The sequence below is a fragment of the Rattus norvegicus genome, chromosome 14 (assembly GCF_036323735.1).
Source record: "Rattus norvegicus strain BN/NHsdMcwi chromosome 14, GRCr8, whole genome shotgun sequence".
NCBI lineage: Eukaryota > Metazoa > Chordata > Mammalia > Rodentia > Muridae > Rattus > Rattus norvegicus.
The window spans coordinates 60,960,282-60,973,689 of NC_086032.1; the positions used below are offsets into that span (position 1 = coordinate 60,960,282).

The 13,408-nt window shown below is 42.5% G+C and overlaps 1 pseudogene; it reads left to right on the top strand.

Moving 5' to 3' along the window:
* Positions 1-2,308: 2,308 nt before the first annotated feature.
* On the top strand, positions 2,309-2,743 carry Cfl1-ps6 (cofilin 1, pseudogene 6; annotated as a pseudogene).
* Positions 2,744-13,408: the final 10,665 nt, after the last annotated feature.

Sequence of the window (13,408 nt, forward strand, 5' to 3'; positions counted from 1 at the left end):
TATAATGTTAGCTATTAAGTGACTCGGAGCTGATTTAAAGTATGAGCAGGTTGTATAGGTTTCATGCAAACACTATTCTATTTATACAAAGGACCTGAGCATTCTTGGCTGTCGGTACCCACAGGGGTCCTAGAGCCAATGCCATACAGATCCTGGGAAACTAGATACTATTTAAAACAAAATATGTGACTATAAAAAGGACTCTAACTTATTTTTTATTAACCCCCAATAACATTCACATCAGAACCTAAGGAAATAAAAAAGGCTTTTGAGAATACAAATTAAATTAAATTGAAAATGTCAAATTTTATGAGCGAACAGACTTAGGAATTTGACAGTGAAATGTTGAAAATCCTTTATGTTATTTTCTTTCACGTGCTCTTGCCCTTTTGGTCCTGCTATAGACACAGGTCATCTGAAGCTACGCGTGTTGAAAGGCATGTAATAAGGAACTAAATAAATTAAAAGGGGGCTGGAGGAACAGGACACTTCATCAGAGTTACCATAATTGTCCCGTTTTCATTATATACATGAAAAAATGCTTCATTTGCCTACAAGCCAACCTTGTGAGATATCGTCTGGGCTCAATGAACTTGACTCCTCTGTGACGGTAGAGAATCTCATTGAATAGTGCCCCCAGAGGAGATCCATCTCGTCTCTGATAGATTTCTCAGCAGCCAGTGGTGTTTAGCTACACCGCAGGGTGTGTAAAATAAATAAAGGTTAAATGATTATCAAAATTGGCCCACATCTGAGCAACAGCGTGCACCTTCGTGGGAGGGATGTCAGTATTAAAGCAAAACACACTTGACTTTGGCAAGGAATCTGTGGGAGACAGCTGCTGGGAAGTGTTGCAGAGAATCTGTTTAGAGTAGGTCCCCAGCCCCTGGCCCTGCCTCCTGGGGCTTTCTGGGCCTTTCTGATCCATCAGCACTCACTTTCATGTCTAGAAATCCCAAATAGTATGGTATTTGAGCTCCTACATCCCCTTTGGAGGGGATTAAACATGAAGAACAACAGTGTTTGTGTAATGCTAGAATGAGGACTCCAGAGGGGGAAATCTTTTATCTGTTGGTCTCTACTGGTGAACATTGTAGGAGACATTTAGAGCAGACAATACTGGGAGCAGGAGATCTCTCCAGAGTTAATGGACTAGACTTACTGTCTGCCAACCAGTTCGAAGACCCTGGATTATCTCATTTAATCCATATAAGATCTCATGGATTCACCCTTTTATTAACCCTAGTTTTCAAATACAGAAACAAAACTATTGCAAAAGCAACTTGCAAGGTCATGCAACTAAGAAATGGGAAGCTGGGCTGTGTCCAGTTGGCTGGAGACACTCTCTTAACAGAAGTGCTACAGTGCCACCCTCTGGTCCTCATGGAGAAACATCCTTTGCCAATGAAACCCAGTACTGTGGATAGAAGGTGTGTGTCCCCTAAAAATCTACTTGAAAAGTAATCCCCAGTGGGAGGCTATCTGGGGATGGAGCACTGGGAGATAATTAGGTCAGAAGGTTACGACCCTCAAGAGTGGGAATAATGTAGAGGCTTCAGATAGGTCCTCCAGCAAGGAGACATTACAGGGATCAACCAAAGTCCATGGACCAGGAGGTGGACTCCCTCTGGTTACTTAATGGACAGGTACCTTGGACCTGACCTTCCCAGACTGTAAGACTCTGAAGTGAAGTTTCGTGTTTTAAGCCCTCTCGTCTATGGGACTTCCTTGTAACACCCAGAACAGACAGCAGTGCCAATCATATTATATAAACTTAATCAAAATTTAAGCCTGTGGAATGAAAGAGCTCATTAGAGAGGATGAATACTGACTTCATTTAAACGTGAACATTTGAAAATGACCCACCAGGCAGGAAATGAACCTTGAGATTGGGCACTGTGCAACCAACGAAACCTAGAGAACACAGAAGTAAGAGGAAAAAACAAAAAACAGAAGCTTTCATGGCAACAGCTCAAAATCCAAATATAGTTTAAAAAACAATATTACTATATATACGAGTATCATTATACAGATTATATTTATGTATTTAGAAATATACATGAATATACATATATTGTATAGCAACCATTGATGGAAAAGGCCACGAATTTAAAAGAGCATAGAGAAGCAGATGGGAGGATTTGGAGAGTAGGGAAAATGATGTAGTTATGTTTTAATCTAAAAAAATAAAAAATAAATATATTTTTAATGATACTGCAGTCAGATCCTGTCAACAGCTGCATCTACTGGCCTAGTTCTTCTGTGGCTGTCCCTGTCTCTCTTTCTCTTCTGGAAACAAGGCCTCTGTATGACTACTTCTGATGGTATCATCAAAGTGTTCAAGGATATGAAGGTGTGCCAGCCCTCAAAGCCAGAAGCGAAGACACTCAAGAAGGCCATGCTCTTCTCTCTGAGAACAGTTAAAAGATCCCGGAGGAGAGCAGGGAGAATCTGGTAGGAAACCTAGGGCAAATTGCCCCACTTTGGTCAAGATGCTGGCAGACAAAGGCTGCAGCTATGTTCTCTATGGTACAAGCTTGAAACCAAAGAGAACAAGAAGGGGATCTCTGGTGTTCATCTTTTGGGCACCCCTTAAGAGCATAATGTTCTATGCAGCTCCAAGGATGCCGTCAGGATGAGGCATGAATTACAAGCAAACTGCTACAAGGAGGCCAAGGACCACTGCTCACTGGCAGAAAAACCAGGAGGCAATGCTCTCATCTCGGGGAGAAAGCCCTTGTGAGCCACCTCTCTCCCCCTGCCTAGAGCTTTTAGCAGACCTGCTCTTGGGTATACAGGCTGTCCCTTTCCTGCCAGACTGAAGGTGATGGAGGATCTCCATGGGGGAAGACCAACTCAACACTCTGCCACACCCACTCACCAAACCATCTGTTCACCATCCTTGACAAACTGCCACTGATCTTCTAATTCCTCTTGGAATTAGAACAATTTCCTTTCCAGGCACACAGTTTTAGGGAGCCTTATTTTTTTGTTATTTTATTTTATTTTATTGGATATTTTATGTATTTACAATTCAAATGTTATCCCCTTTCCCTCCTCTCCCATTTCCCTCCCACCTCCACCTGCTTCTATGAAAATGCTCCCACTCCCACCTCAACACCCTGGCATTCCCTACACTGGGGAAATGAGCCTTCACAGGACCAAATGCTTCTACCTCTATTTATGCCAGACAATGCTATCCTTTCCTTCATATGTGGCTGGAGCCATGGGTCCCTCCATGTGTAGTCATTGGCTGGTGGTTTAGTCCCTGGGAGCCCTGACGTGGGAGTGGGAGTCTCTGGTTGGTTGATATTGTTGTTTTTCTACAGGGTTGCAAACTCCTTCAGCTCCTTCAGTCCTTTCTCTAATTCCTCCATTGGGGTCCCCGTGCTCAGTCTGATGGTTAGCTGCAAGCATCCTCATATGTATCAGTAAGGCTCTGGCAGAGCCTCTCAGAAGACATCCATATCCGGCTCCTGGGGAGCCTTATTTCCTAACAACACCCCTACTCCCCATCTCTCCCCAACCCATGCTACCAACATTTAACTGCAATATAACTGAGCTTGTCATGTTTCTTCTGTGTGTAAATGGAATGTTATGGAAATGATCCTCCCTGAGAGCTGGAAGTCCTCCCTTTTCTCCTGATCTTGGCCACTTCTGAAAGCAGGACCACTAAGAGACTTTCAATGTAAACAATTTCAGGGCCACATTGGCCCCTGTCTTTAATCCCAGCACTTTGGAAAGTACAATCAGGCAAATCTCTGAGTTTGAGGCCAGCCTGGTCCATAGAGATGTTCCAGGACAGCCAAGGCTACACAGAGAGACTTTGATCAGGAGAAAAAAAAAAGAAAAAAATTTTTAAAACATAAATCGTAGTACCTTCAGTAACTTAGTGTTCTGCAGTAAGACCATGGTGGAGTCTTTGTGGTGATCATGATTCTTACAGTAAAATGCTATTTAAATTTTTACATTTTCCTTTGTCATCAAGCCAATTAGAGCTAAATTTGTAAATTCTGACTTTATGTGGTAATATGTTATACAAACATTCAACATTTACGCTTAACTCTGTTCTTTAGTTATGCTTTAATTATACTTTAATTTTCCCCAACAGATCATATGACTTTATTAAAGAATCCAAAAAAAATATCTAAAATGATGTTCACTGATGCTGATGTTTGTTTCTGGATGGTAGCACTTGGCAAGTTATTATAATTGTTAATAACCATTATTATTATAACCCTTGCTATAATTACAAAGTCATTTGTTTAAGAGTCACATACAGAGGGCCAGCCATGGAGGTGCATGCCTTTAGTCCCAGTACTCAGGCAGCAGAGGCATATGTAATTCTGTGAATTCAAGGCCAGTAAGGTCAGCTTGGTCTATAATCCACATAGTGAGTTCCAGGAGAGTAAGAGCTATGTAGGAAGACAGTATGAAACATACACACGCACACACACACACACACACACACACACACACACACACAATCACATACATAGCTAGTATTTACAAGATGACAAGAATTCCTCTTGGCACGGAGCATGGTAGCTCATATCTGGAATCCAGACAGAGACAGGTGAGGGCCTGCAGAAGAGATCAAGAGAGGACAGGAAAGGTTGTGAAATGTTCTAAGGCAACAAGGATAGACAGAGTCATGAAACATGTGGTGACATCTAGTACAGAGCTTTTGAACTTGAACCAAATGTTTAGTAAGTTGGGTGGCACATTAACTTTCCATAGCATAACACATCAAAAATGATCAAATTCACTCTTCTCATTCATTTTCCATGGCCTACCCTACTGCCACCAGCCTCACTTAACAACCTCTGCAGTCTTCTGTCATATTTCTTGTACTTAAATTTGAGGTAACCTCCCAGAACAGCGATTGCCCAAGTGGGGCATGTTAAATGCTTGCTTGACTAAGCTAATGGCAATGTTGAAAGTTTTATTGACATTAAACCCTTTCGAAATTATCTGGCAACCTGGCTAAAGGCATAGAGACTGTGTGAATCTCCTTCATTAATGAGACAATTAATCATGAGAATTAGCAAACTTCACTGAGAACTAAGTTTGTTATTATGAAAACACAGCTTCCGGCCTCTAAAGAAATCCCTAGTCAGGAAAGCAGCACCTCACAGTAGAACAAGCCTAGAGTGATTGACAGCTCTGGTTATTGATTTTGGATTTTGAGAACAACTCCCAGGGGGCTGGTATCAGCGAGGCAGAGGCAGAATTTGATGAGGCAGATGGGACCCTGAGGGAAACCTCATAAGGCAGAGTGTGGAAGTGCCCTTTCCCTGACCCCAGCAGGCGTGATAAGAGATGGTCTCTTTCTCATTTTAACAGGGATTCATCCCACCAGGCTGCATCTGCAGAAGATGACAGCTCAAGAGAGACTTGTTCTTTGGGGGAAAGGGCGGGGCAAAGGGGGCCTTTTTCTTACACACAGACTTTCAAATTGCCACCCACAGCAAGCATGTGCTTTGGGAAAGGAGGTAGTACCAGGATCACCCGAGAGCCAGGATTTAAGTTGTATTGATGTTAAAAGTTTTATTTCATCCATCTGCTGAAGAAATAGCTATACAGCTGTTATCTTTCCATCTATCCATCCATCTATCATCTCTGGGTGTGTGTGTGTGTGTGTGTGTGTGTGTGTGTGTGTATTTTCTATCTTCCTTATGCCAACAGATTACATGGGTCTTTGTAAAGCAGCAGCACCCCCACACACACCTAGCATATTCACAACTACCACCAGAGACAGATGGCAGGACAATGGAAAAGTGGAAACAGCAGGGTGTCTCCGTTGTCTAAACCCAGGGTTTGCAGACAGGCTCAGCTCTGAGGAGGCACTGTAAAGTCATGAGGGGTTTGCTACAGGTACAAAATAATGATGTGCTTAACTTCCTCCCATGCCATGGAAATTTCTCCAGCAGAAAACAGGAGTGCTTGGCACGTGTGCGCAGGCAACTCACCAACAGAGCCACAAAGGTGTCTGGGGAAAATTAATGGTGGAGCAGTGAGGGTGAGGGCGGTATGCTTTTGAGGAAGCGTTTGCTTTCCATATCCTCTGGATATGTGTTCCTTGACTTCCTCATCTCTTCACATTCTGCTGCATTGAAGCATGAGCAGGTGCCAACGTTTTAATTAAAAATTATGACAGGATAAATTTAAGTTGTAAACATCCCAATCCAACTGTTAACTAAATTGCTCTCTGCAAATTAGAAAGGGCCCCATTGTCTGATTCTAAAAGTAAAGCCCTCACATGGTTTGTCCCTAAAACTCACATTTACATTCAATTTCCAGTGCTGTGGTATTGCAAGAAGATGTCTCTAAGAGGAAGGAAGTTATCTAGACTGCTACTACATACAAGGATTGGTGTAGTTCTCTGGAGAGTGAGTTAGTTATCATGGGAGTTTGCGTGTTGTTTAACGTTTGATTCACATGAAAGTCTGAACAGGCTACTTAACTAGGTTATATCTCCCAGCCTTACGTTATTTCTATTGGCCTTGTCACAAGTCACAGGATGTGTTCTCCCTGCTCCCACCCTTTCCTGATAACTGGAACGTCCAGGTGGAATCAATCTAACTTCAATCATTCAGAAAATGGTAATTCCCAAGGCTGCTGCAGACCGCCAACTTGGAATTTCTGTGTCAGCATAGAAGCTCTCTAGTAGGCCATAGTATTGGGTAACAGCAACAGGAAGTCATGGTATTGGGAGTAGGAATAGGAAGACATGGTACTGGGGAACAGCAAGAGAAAGCCACGTTATTGGGGAAGAGCAGTAGCAACAGCTACTTCTTAACTTACTTCATGGTCTCGTCGGATGCTAGCTTGGAGGCTTGATTTCTATGTGCACTGCTATGTATTATGGAATACCCAGTAACTGATGAAACAGTATCAGCTGGGTGTGTCTGTGAGTGTATTTCTAGAAAAGATACCCATTTGAATCAGAACACTAATGGAAACTATGTTTGTATATGTATGTGTACATATGAGTGTGCCTGTATATGAATATGGTTTGTACATGAGTGTGCATGTGTATATACACATGTGTACATGTATGTCTGTAGCTGTGTGTATATACATGTATATGTGTGAATGTGCCTTGCATGAGTGTGTTTTTGTATATATGTATACATGTGAGTACGTCTGTATATGTATACACAATATATATGTGTGAAGGCTTGTGTAGGTATGTTTGTATGTTTGTGAGTGTATCCGTGTGAATACATACATTTACATGTTAGTGTCTCTTTGAGCGTGTATACCCACAAGATTGTGGAAGCTAGAGGTTAAGTTGAGGTGTTGCTCCTAGGGAAATATCCACATCGTTTTTTGAGACAGGGCCTTTCTCTGGTTTGCCACTTAAGGTGGGATAGGAAACAGTGAACTAAAGAGCTCCACTTGTCTCTGGATCCCAGTGCTGGGATGACAAGAATGTTCTAACAGTGACAGTTTTTCTACATGGGTTCTAGGAATCACACTTGGGTCTTCATGCTTATGCATGAACTAAGCGACCTTCTCAACCCCACTCTCTCTTCCTGAATTTGGACCATCTTTCTGCTGCTGACAGGATTCCCCTAGTTCTCAGGCCTTGGGACTTCGGGACTTACATCAACAATTCTCCTTCATTCTTAAATCAAATTATATCACTAATTTTTCTATTATATTCAAAATATCTCTATTTTGTATGTGGCATATCATAGACCTTATGGGCCTCTGGAATCCTGTAAGCCAGGTCAGGCAGTATTTCTCTGTCTGTCTGTGTCCCAGGGTTCTGTTTCCCAGGAGAATGATAACTCACTTATTCTATGAATACATAGGAAATGTAACCATTGTCTGCTACACACCTCCTTGCTCCTTTTTTAGCACATTTCCTATTTGCTAGCCTCCCTTTTCACCTATTAAAATCCTCCTCCTTCCAGCTTTATCTCAAATGCCACTTCCCCCAGGACAAGAGCCAACCCAGTCCCACCTGTGGTCCGGTCTCCAGAATGTCATGGTTCCAGTTAAATGCCTTGCACAGAGCCTGTCTGTAAAGGGGACACAGTAAGCCTCTGTCTGTTCATTGTTTACTATCTTCAAACACAGCAAAGGAAGGCCTTCTGGTGAACTTAAACATTGAGAGCTATGGCTGTCTGAGCCTTTGAATGGTGTGTTAACTAGTTAACTCAGAAGAGAACAGATCAACTGTGAAAAGAAAAAAGAGTTAGACTAGAAAACTCTAAACACTGGGTGTTCCCCCAGACAACATGGTATCCTAGGAGAGAAATAGGAAGACTCTTTGAAAAGGACAAACAAGCCAGTACCAGGCAGGTACAGGAGGCAGAGCTGACAGAAGAGAGAGGAAGGAAGGTTCTGAAGTTACAAGCATCAACCCACAGCACTTGATAAAACATTCATTTATAAATAGTGTCATTAACTGACCTGATTTCTAAATACCACCAGTCATCCTCCTCTCTCTTTGTAGCTTAGGGTTATTTTATCTTTAAAAAAAAAAAAGCAAAAAAAAAAGCAACTGATAACACACACACCCACAGAAGATTCTATAGAGCAACCCAGTAATCCCAGAACCCAGGAGGCTGATGCAGGAGGATCTCAGATTTGAAGAAAGCCTGAGCTACAAGATGAGAGTCTTTCTCAAAAACAAACACAAAACCTAAAACTAAATTGAGAATATTTGTTAAAGTGGCATGTTAGAAAGAAAATGTTGAATGTGTGTGAGCTACTAGGCCACACACATGGCATTCTTTTTTTTTTTTTGCAAAACACTTTTATTGGATATTTTATGTGTTTACATTTCAAATGTTATCCCCTTCCCCTGCTTCTATGAAGGTGCTCCCACGCCCCACACATGGCATTCTTAGTGAACGGACACATGGGAGTGTGTACAAAGAGAGGATGCTGAGGATGGTGCAGGGTGGGACACAAAATAAAAACAACTGACAATTTGAGCCAGCCTGTAGGCTTAGATTTTTCAAAACCTACTTTTAATAAGGCCATATCCCCCTCCTAGTCTATCATCCAAAGGTAGGGGAGAAAGGATGGGAAATATGACAAGGGGACGTGGACCTGTTTAGAAGTAGTTCTTTGGGGCAAGTCCAATCTCCCTCGTTAGGACACCAGCAGTCCAGTTCAATAGTGTCAGGATACCAAACACAGATCACCAGTGGTGGCACAATCCAGCTCAAACAGTCAGGTCGCGCGGATCAGCAGGAGTCAGAAGCAACCAGCAGAACCAGCTCGATGCCCTGAGAAGTTCTGCTGTGCTTCTCTCAGTGAAGTGAAGATCAGTGAAGAAGACTTGAGAGCAACAAAGCACTGCAAGGCCAGCTACGCAAACTCGCCGTCACTGTCCCTTGAGTCCTATCTATACTCTCTCCAAACATCACATGTCCTCCCACAGGTCTTGCCTCAGCAAAACATCACGTGAGTCTGTATCACATGACACAACCAGCAACTTTCACTTCACCAGCCAGGCTTTATTCTCTTATTCGTTGACGTACATTGTTAGTCCCATATTCATTCTCTCTCTCTCTCTCTCTCTCTCTCTCTCTCTCTCTCTCTCTCTCTCTCTCTTTGTGTGTGTGTGTGTGTGTGTGTGTGTGTGTGTGTTCCACTCCTCCCTCTCTACCTTTGTTTCCCTCCCTCCCTCTCCCACCCTCTTTCACACATATACAATTCACTGTTCTACTGTTCTGGGACCCTTGGACTAATGAGGCTTGGGAAGGACCCTACAAGGAGTGAAAGGGAAACTTTATACAGAAGTTGAAAAACCTTTATGAAATCATCCATTGCAAAGAGTAGTGGGTCAAGAATGGGTTTTCACTAAACTACCAAGATTTCTCTTAACGATGTCACTAGACAGTCTCAGATTCAGCTGTTCTAGGTTTCAGACTGAGAGATCAGTTGTTCCACTTAGTCACTAACATTTTTATTAAGGATACATTATATATCAGGTACTGCACTTGACATTAGTATTCTTTAATTCTTTTCTTTAAGTCACAGAAGTAAAGTATAGCTTCAAATGTGTCCCAGCAAACGATGCTTTTAGTTAGGTGAGTCATTCCTGAGAGAACAAAGCAGCATCTTGCCTACACTACTTGAGAAAGCTTAGAACTTTACGTTCTGACCACTTAGAGTTTCTTTCTTTTCCATTAAATATCTTTTGACTTAGCCAGTGGTGGTAAAGGCAGTGAGTTCAAGGCCAGCCTGGTCTACCAGAATAGTTCCAAAATATCCAGGACTACAGGGCTACACACACACACACACACACACACACACACACACACACACACAAATACACACCACACGGGGGGGGGGGGGACTCAAACATATTTTTTTAATTTTTTGACTATAAGCCACAACACAGTGCTGAGAATCAGAGTAATAGAAAGGATGTGAGATCTATATTTGAAAGCCTTATATGCAGCTGGTAACTTAAGTTCATGAGTGCACTAACTGGCCCAATGGCATCAATATGATCACTGGTGTGATGAGGAGAAACTGATCTTCAGGTAACAGCAGGCAGGACCCAATCATGCTGAAGGCTGACTCCCTAGGACCCAAACAATCTGCCCTGTCCAGGTTTGTCTGAAGACTTTGGCCACTGTTCACATCATAAAGATACAGCTAAGCAATACGAGCTGTAAAACCACTTCTTCTGAGACCACTAGGACTTTAAAACCTTTGGAAGATGGTATTATCCTGAGTGTCCTCAGTTGTGCCTTCAAACTCAACACTGGAATACTAAGAGAGTGGGTCTCAAGCTGGAGGCCAGTGGAGTTATAAAGCAGGAACTTGTACCAAAAAAAAAAGAAAGAAAGAAAAGAAAAGAAAGAAAGAAAGAAAGAAAGACAGTGAATGGAAATGTAGCTTAGCAGTGAAGTTCTCAGATAATGTATAAAACATACAAAAATGGAGAAGGAGAGGGAAAGCAAGAAAGGAGAAGGGGAAAAAAGAGGAAAATTAAAGAAAATGTTTACTGGGACATGTTATAAGTAATATTAAATATATCATAAAACATCATTTCTTAGAAATAACGAACAACTCTGTTCCACTATAGCAGTAACTCAGTGTAAATGTTAATACTGAGCCAGGAATAGGCTGCAGATAACTGAAGTCTAAGCAAAACAACCTGGAATTTATCCCCATGGATCGTTCATTAAAACACTGAGGGGCAATGGCTAGTGGCAGAGCATACTGCTCCGTGTGTGTGTGTGTGTGTGTGTCTGTGTCTGTGTGTCTGTGTGTGTGTCTGTGTCTGTGTGTCTGTGTGTCTGTGTGTCTGTGTGTCTGTGTGTGTGTCTGTGTCTGTGTGTGTGTGTGTGTTGCGCATGTCCGTATGTGTGTTAGCAGAGGCCAGAGTAAGACCTCAAACATCTTGCTCTATCAATCGCTTCCGTTTTCCTTTGAGACAGGGTCTCTCTCTGAACCTGAAGCGAGACTGACAGACAAGAAGCTCCAGTGTCTCTGCCTCCAGAGAGCCCAGGGAATATAGACACGTGGCAGTGGCTGCCTTCTGTGGTGCTGGCATCCAAACGCTGATCTCCATCCTTGGGCAGTAAGTACTCTTACTCATCGATCCATCTCTCCAGCCTCCAGAGTCCTTTCACAGCATGTACAAAGAAGTAAATTTGCCCTCCAGCACTGATAAAACAAAGCTCAAATGGAGTCCACACACAGTCACCACATCCACAGGAATGGGATAGTCACTACTTTCTATTGACAGCCATGAGTTGCAACTGTCCTTGCTTAGTGTGGCTGTTTGAAAGAAAATGGTACCCATAGACCTATAGGGAGTGGCACTATTAGAAGGTGTGGCCTTGTTGAAGTAGGTGCAGTCTTGTTGGAGGAAGTGTGTCCTAGGGAGTAGGCTTTGAAGTTTTCAATCTCTCTCTCTCTCTCTCTCTCTCTCTCTCTCTCTCTCTCTCTCCCTCCCTCCCTCCCTCCCTCCCTCCCTCCCTCCCTCCCTCACTCCCTCTCTGCTTCTTGATATACAAATGCAGAAATCTTAGCTATTTCTCCAGCACCATATCTGCCTGCATGTCACAATGCTTCCCACCGTGACAATGATGGACTAAACCTCTGAACCTGTAAGTCAGCCCCAATTAAATGTTTTCTTTCATAAGAGTTGTTGTGGCCATGCCTCTTGACAGCAATAAAACACTAAGACACTTAGTAAGCGATGGGTGTAATTGTCTTAGTTATGGTTCTATTACTGTTAACAGACACCAGGACCAATGCAATAAAAAAGAAAGTATTTTAACTGGGAGCTTGCTTACAGTTCTAGAGCATTATAGTCCATGATCATCATAAACACAGCTCCAGGCAAGCAAGCATGGTGCTGAATCAGTAGCTGCAATCTTACAAACCCTAAGTGGAGGGGAGACATAACAGGGATTGGTGTGGGCTTTTTTGAAACATCAACATCTACCCCAGTGACAAACCTCCTAATCCTTCCCAAACAGTTCCACCAACACAAGACCAAGCATTCAAATGTAGCCAATAGGGTCACTTTCATTCAGACCACCACATGGGCCTAATTCATGTCTGGTTTCTTTTTGCTAATCATCTTGCATGATTCCTGGGCTCTCTAATATCATTAAAGTGAGTTTTAATTTCAGCAGTCTAAAACTACAAAACTTAGTACTGACAGTGAATATAGAACTGAATAGAGGCCAACCGCAAAGCAGGAAGGATGTGCAAGACTGGACTAGGCAGTTTATTCTTCGGTTTAATTTACTTGGGTAAAATTAGTTGGCTAAGGTCTCTTACTCATACAGATTAGACAGAACCCAGTTTGTACTCTGAATTGCAAGGAACAGAAATTCAGATTTACTTGGGCTCAGATTATTTGCAACATGCTGTCCTTGCTAGAAACCACCCCACTAAAAATTAAGGGACTTCATTGGCTTGTGTGGTAAAGAGTTTCAGAAAGAGTTAATGTCGGGTTATAGCTGTGTTCCATGCCTCGGATGACATTATCAGAAAGCTTGTCTGTTTTTACACTCGTACACATGTTCTTCTCTTTTGGCTTCCCCCCACCCCAATCTGGTTCTTACCACATTGTAACAAAATTATCATCATCCAAAGGTATAATTCACACTTTACTAATAATGGCCCCAAAAGAAAAGAAAATGGTTTCTCCAAATTCCAACATTAATAAGGAGCCGAGTTAGGCTATTGGCATACTTCCATATACCCATGTGTGAACGGGTCATCCTGACTCAGCTTGGTCATGCCTGATGTAAAGTTGCTAGGATCTATGAGAAGGGGTAAAACTTCAGATCAGGCCATGATCAGGTCACCCACTATCTATTATATGAGCCTACTGCTACACAGTCAGGACAGATAGATAACATCAAAGGCTGAGTTGTGTCCCAAGCCGCCATATACATTTTGAAGC